Raw genomic sequence first — 6549 nt, forward strand, 5'->3', positions numbered from 1 at the left:
TGAGAACAGGTCTCCCCAGGCACCAAAGGACACAAAGGGAGAAGTCTTCCCTCTCTGTCCTGGGAAACCAAGGCATGGGTCTTTTCACCCTAAGGGCCTCCCATCAAGTTAATGTAACAGGGGCTGATACACCTGAGGCACCTAGAACTCTGGCCCCAGGAAGCCTCAAACATAAGCTCTGTGTGAAGAGAAAAAGTCTGGGAAACTGTACCCCAAATTGAGATCAGTTCTTTCTAGGGATTGGGGTTTGCAGATACTTTTCATTTAATGCTTTTCTTATTTTTTATAATTTTTTTATAAGTGATATTTTAATGAGGCCTGGCATTTTGAAGAAGATGATGATGATGACAATGATGACCACAATAATTCAGGCCAACAGTGACTGTGTGGATGGCCCAGTGTGGTGGCCAAGGTGCACCGTCCAGGGTCCAGGTTAGTCCTGGCTCCGCAGCGTCCTCAGTGTGGACCTTGGTGCGTTAGTTAGTCCACTGCTTTAAATGGATGAGACTTTATGGCCTTGTCAATCTCATTGTGAGGCTCAGGTGAGTGACCCCAGGGAGGACACTGGGAACTCTCCTGGCGCGTGGTCCAGGCACCGTGTTGGACGTGGAGTTGAGCATCATGATCTGTTAGCACATCCACAAGACCCGAGGGGGACACAGGGCTGGGCTTTTATAGCAATATGACCCAGACTAAAGGACTGCAATGAAGACTCAGCTGTGGGGTTTCTGGTTTCTTTGTTTATTTCATCTTGTTCTGGTATTTGTTTTTCCTTTAGTCTTTCTTAATTTTCAGTTTTTCAAACACACAAAAAGGTGTTCACCAGCGATGAACCATTTGCCCTCCCCTCATGCCTGTCCTCGGGCTAAAACAGTACTCACTGTGTTGGCAGTCTTCAGTCCTGGGTTTTGGTCCTTATAAATTAAGAGACAGACCCGGGAAAATGACATGATGTTCCCTGGTCAGAAAGAAATTTCACTTAGTGTGATGAATACACTGGTGAGGCCCGTGCACCATAATTTTTAAGTTAATCATTCTCTCTCCAGTAATTCAGAAACGCCTGACTGTCCTGAGAGCTAGCCTTGCTAGACCAAGTTCCAGTTGCCCTTAGTGAAAACTGACTTGCGATGCCCGCTTAGTGGGCTTCTCCCAACCCTGCCTCAAAGCCCCCTCCCTCGGTGCTATGGCGTTAGTTACTGAGACTCACAGGTCGTGGTGAAGGAAGAGAGATGTGGTGACTTACACACTCGTCTAGCAACTGAGAGATGTAACAAAACGGGATGGGTAAGGCATGTGGAGTTAGCTGTGGCTTTCCACTACTACCACGGTGCTGGGGGAAGAAAAACAGGATCAGATCAGCCAACCATCAACTCGAGCAGGGTGTGACTTCAGATGACCTTGGTGGCACACCTAAGGACAGCCTCTACTCTGCAACCAGCAACACACTGGACCAAAAGTCCTTAAACACGTCATGTTCATTGTGAGCAGAGCAAATTGACTACCAAGTCTGAACTTGAATTCCTTGCAGATATCCCTCACACTAATCAGGACCCTGATAAGGAAGAAGAGGGACCCTGAGACTTGAGATGAGGACATCTCTATGTGATTGCAAACCCTGAACCCCCAAATTCCATGACCCACCTGAGATAGAAGTGGCTTACACACACACACACACACAGCAGCTCTCTGCCGAGAGACTATGCTTTTTTGGTTGTTTGGTTTGGTACCAAAGATTGAACCCAGAGGTGCTTAACCACCGAGACACATCCCCAACCCTTTCTATTTTTCATTTTGAGACAGGGTTTTGCCAAGTTCCCTAGGACCTTGCTAAGTTGCTGAGGGCTGGCCTCAAACTTGTGATCCTCCTGCTTCAACCTTGAAAACCACTGAGATTATAGGTGTGTGCCACCAGCTGCCTGGAAACTATGAACAGTCCACATTGCAAGGTAATTCTCGCCTTCATCAGGACCTGCCTCCATTCTCTGCATCTTGATCAATAGCTAGGTTTCAGTAGCAACGTCATGCACCTTTGTTTTGAAGAAAATGAATTTTTTAAAAATTTGTTCTCATTAGTTATACATGACAGTAGAATGCATTTTGACACATTGTACACAGATGGAGCACAACTTCTCCTTTCTCTGACTGTACATGGTGCTGAGTCACACCTGTAGTGTAATCATGCATGTATAAAGGGTCATAATGTCTGTCACATTTCACTGTCCTTCCCATCCCCACACCTTCTCCCCTCCCATCACTCCCCTCTGCATAATCCAAAGTTCCTTAATTCTTCTCTGCCCTCCCCCCACCCCTCTCAGAGAAAAGATTCAGCCTTTGGTTTTTTGGGATTGGTTTATCTCACTTAGCATGATATTCTCCAACTGCATCCATTTACATGCAAATACCATAATTTCATTCTTCATTAAGACTGAGTAATATTTCATTGTGTATATGTACCACATTTTCTTTATCCATTCATCTGTTGAAGGGCATCTGGATTGGTTCCATAGTTTAGCTATTGTGAATTGAGCTGCTGTAAACATTGACGTGCCTGCGTCACTGTAGCATGCTGATTTTAAGTCCTTTGGGTATCAACTGAGGAGTGGGATAGCTGGGTCAAATGGTGGTTCCATTGCAAGTTTTCTGAGGGATCTCCATACTGCTTTCCAGAGTGGTGGCACCAATTTGCAGTCCCACCAGCTATATATGACTGTATCTTTTTCCCCACATCCTCGTCAACACTTACTATTGCTTGTATTCTTGATAATTGCCAGAGAAAAGGAATTTTTAACCAAAAGATTGATAGGACCTGTCTAACTATATTCAAGACTGGAGAAGCATATATGAGAACAGCGCCAAGCTGGGGATGTAGTATATAACCCAAAAGATTGGATAAGAAAGAATCAATGGAAAGAGAATCTCTCCTCTGGCTCAAAATTTAACCACCCCACAAAGCCAGTCCAGTCCTAACAACACAGTTGGAATGGTTCATTGAAACCTAGAAAGAAGCCAGCCTGAATACTCTGCCTTGACTCAGAGATGAGCATACTCCAAAGAATGACATAGAGCAACGTAACCAGTCAACAATGTTTCCTGGGAGAGCCCAGAAGATGCTCTTCATTAAAGCTATGAAGAAAGTCCTTCCTATGGGGATACTGGCTTCACAGAGAAGCTCAGAAGTAGCTGTGTTCTGAAGGTCAGGACTGATGGTAGGGATGGGGGGCTGGGATTCCTAGTGCCAAGGAGAAAACAGAATTCCGGAGTAGGGGAGGCTGTGTGGTCACACTTCCCTACCACAGGCAAGGCAAACACGACCACCAAATGACTGCAAAGTCCACATGGTGGATAGGACCTCACAGTCAGGAATCCGAGACTGTAGCTGACAGACACCATACTTCCTAGGAGCAAAACAGATGGACAGTCATTGAGGATTTTGTCTGATCAAGAGCAAGTGATCCAAAAGTTGATGTCAGCTACTATAATGGAAGATCACAAGCTGTCACCCAGCCACCAGAACTGTGTCTGTCATCTCAGACCCAAATCCAATCATTTAATGGGGAGGAAGAACCCTGCAATGCCAAAGCAAGCATGTAAACCAGTGACACCCCAGTCCTTCCCCAGAGGAACCCAGCGTCATTTATGTGGGTGACAGGTTGAGGAGTGGGGCTGCTCGGATGTCCTGATGAGTGTTGATGACGGAGTCTTAGCTTTCACTATTACGGGCCCCAAACCATCATGGCTTCCATCAGTTAGATAAGTTCCTACTGAAGCCAGACGACTCATGGACTCCAGGTCTAAAATGATCACAGCAGGTCCCAGTGTCCAGGGATCCATCCTGCGCTCATTTCCCTGGCCCCCTCTCACATGGGTTCCTTGATCCATGGTCACCAGATGGACTATTTCAGGTGACAGTCGATTATTATCAGTTCCACCAAGAGGTAGACCCAATTTTCAGTGGCAGGACCAGGTGGTTGGATGTCTATGACAGCAAATCATCAGAGCCTCTGACCTTAGTGTGCTGCAAATACCTTATTTTCGGTCTTCAGAAGGAAGGGTCAGCAGCAGTTCAGATTCACCTGGGATGCACAGGTGGCCATCTTGGCCAAGGGCTATGTCAGCCCTATCTGTCTCTGTCTCTGTGCAGTCTAAGGACCTGGACCTTTGTCTAAACATGTATTATAGCACCTGTCTGGCCCCTAGCATTGATGACATCATGTTAATTAAAACTAGTGACCATGAAGAGGCAAATCTCCCAGATGGCCTGATAAAGACTCATGCACTCCAGAGAGTGGTGGACGACCCCTACAGAATGGGTACCAAAATTACAGGGAGCCAGCGTCTGAATGCATGCCAAGGCAGCCCCTCCACAAGAAAGGCTGTGATTTCATATTCTGCCACTATCACAGTGAAAGAAGCAGAGCCCTTGGAAGACTTCTGGATTTTGAAGACAGCACAAACCACACTTGGGAACAGGGTTCTGATCCATTAATCATGTAACTCAGAGGGCTCTTGGTCTGAATGGCTCCAAGAACAAAAGAATGCTCTGTAGAGAGTCCAGGGCCTGGATCTCATTGGTATTTCAAACATAAGACCCAGAAGAAACAGTGATTCTAGAGACAGGGCTGGCTCCATGTTTTCACAAAGTGAAAAGTGAAAACGCAGTGTGTTTTGTTCAAAAATTAGAAAAAGAAAATACAGCTGAACTAAAGGTACTGAAATATAACACATTTCCCTTGAAAATATTTTATCACTTATCAAATATGATCATGATAATAGTGATCATCAATAACAATATTAAACCCAAGTTGCGAGAAAATATTTTAATGTCATAATTTTACTTTTTATAAAATTCAACATATTATGTAATTTTATTAATACAATAAATAATACCACTTTCTTAATATGATACCTTGGTTTATCATGAAATTTTCCTGGTTCACTTTTCTATAAATTTGCTTATTAGGTCTTTGGGGCTGGGATGTGGCTCAATGGCAGAGCACTTGACCAGCATTCAGGAGGCCCTGGGTTCAATCCCCAGTATCACTCATACACACCAAAAAAGTATTAGATCACCAAATTCTATACTTTTAGTAACTCTGTTATCAGTCAATTTAACCAAGTGATAGCAGACACTTGAAAGATGCGAGATTGCAAGTGAACTTAATAATTTTACATTTTGAGAAGGATTTTCTGCTAATATAACCAGAGCCGTTAGACATACAGCATTGGAATAAATCTGATAAATTATTTTATAATATAGATTTTAGTACATCTAGAACTGATGACTCCTGGCACAATTTTTCTAAAAAAGATTTAATTTCACACAAATCACTTGTCACGTCTGAATTTAATTTTAAGTTGATAACTACTATGACATTTCGATGTTTCCTCTGACACTGATTTGCAGAAGTTTGTGTGACAGGAGAAAGTGGCTTTGTGATTGCATGTAATTCAAAAGGCCTGTCAATTCCTTATTTTCCTCCACCTTAAATTACAAGGAAGGATTCATTTTAAAACTGTCCTTAAAAATCGATTCATCTGAGTCTTCCTATGAAAACATTGTTGCTTTTTGCCCATTTCATCTCTGCTGTGGTGCCATTTACCACCACAGGACAGGCCACGTGTCCTCTGGGGAGTGCTCCCCAGACTCATGGGTGATAAACAAGTCAGCCAGTGATGAAGGGGATGATTCCTTGAAAGCAGCTCAACATAAGGACTCCCACTCGCCACCCCAAGCCCTGAGAAACCGCCTCTGGGCTTGTCCCTGCTGTGACAACCAGCTGAGCTGAAGGGTGACGCTGTGTGCATGCTGTGGTGGGTGCAGAGAACCTGGAGGCCTCCTGTGTCCACCAGATTGCCCGCTGTCCTCCCAGTGTAGCAACTGGGGCAGAGGTCACTGACCTCTTCAGACTTTTAGGCCATAGGCCAGCAAATGGTTTTTATAAAGGGTCAGGTAATAGTTACAGCTTTGCTGGCCACAGAACCTCCGAGGCAGCTGCTGGACTCGGTCATCAGCTGGAAAACTGCAGTAGGTACTGCATACACAACCGAACGCGGCTGCGTGCCAATAAAACTTTATTTGTGGGCACTGAAATTGGAGCTTCAGGTAATTTTCATGTACCATGAAAACAGTGCTCTTTGTTAAATGGTTGATTTGTTCCCAACCATCCAAAAAATGTAAAACCCACTCACAGCTTTGGGATCGAACAAAAAGAGGTGATGCAGCAGATTCAGTTCCTTCTACGGGCCATTGACACTTGGCATGTACAATGCTGGTAAGTGTGGCTCCCCACACCCCCACGGAACTGCAAGCCCTTTTGAAGTTAGGGAGATCCCACTACCTACCACTGTGATTTTTCTTCAGGGTTGCCAAGGGTGTAGACAGAATGTTTCAGTAGCTTCCCCCTCTGTATCTGCCTCAGCTATCCTCTTTCCTCCCTCCCTCCCCTATTTGGAAGAGCTCCTAATAGGATTTCTAGGAACAAAGAAGTCTGGGGCAACATTTTGCCCATAGGCAAGGTTATCACACCACAATTATAATGTCATCCCCGG

At 44.7% G+C, this 6549-nt stretch overlaps 1 non-coding gene across 1 annotated transcript; it reads left to right on the forward strand.

Moving 5' to 3' along the window:
• Positions 1–4973: 4973 nt before the first annotated feature.
• On the forward strand, positions 4974–5044 carry Trnaa-agc (transfer RNA alanine (anticodon AGC)). The gene has a single exon. It is a non-coding gene; the product is annotated as a tRNA-Ala (tRNA).
• The last annotated feature ends 1505 nt before the right edge of the window (positions 5045–6549 follow it).

This window comes from Sciurus carolinensis, chromosome 10 (assembly GCF_902686445.1).
Source record: "Sciurus carolinensis chromosome 10, mSciCar1.2, whole genome shotgun sequence".
NCBI classification, from domain to species: domain Eukaryota; kingdom Metazoa; phylum Chordata; class Mammalia; order Rodentia; family Sciuridae; genus Sciurus; species Sciurus carolinensis.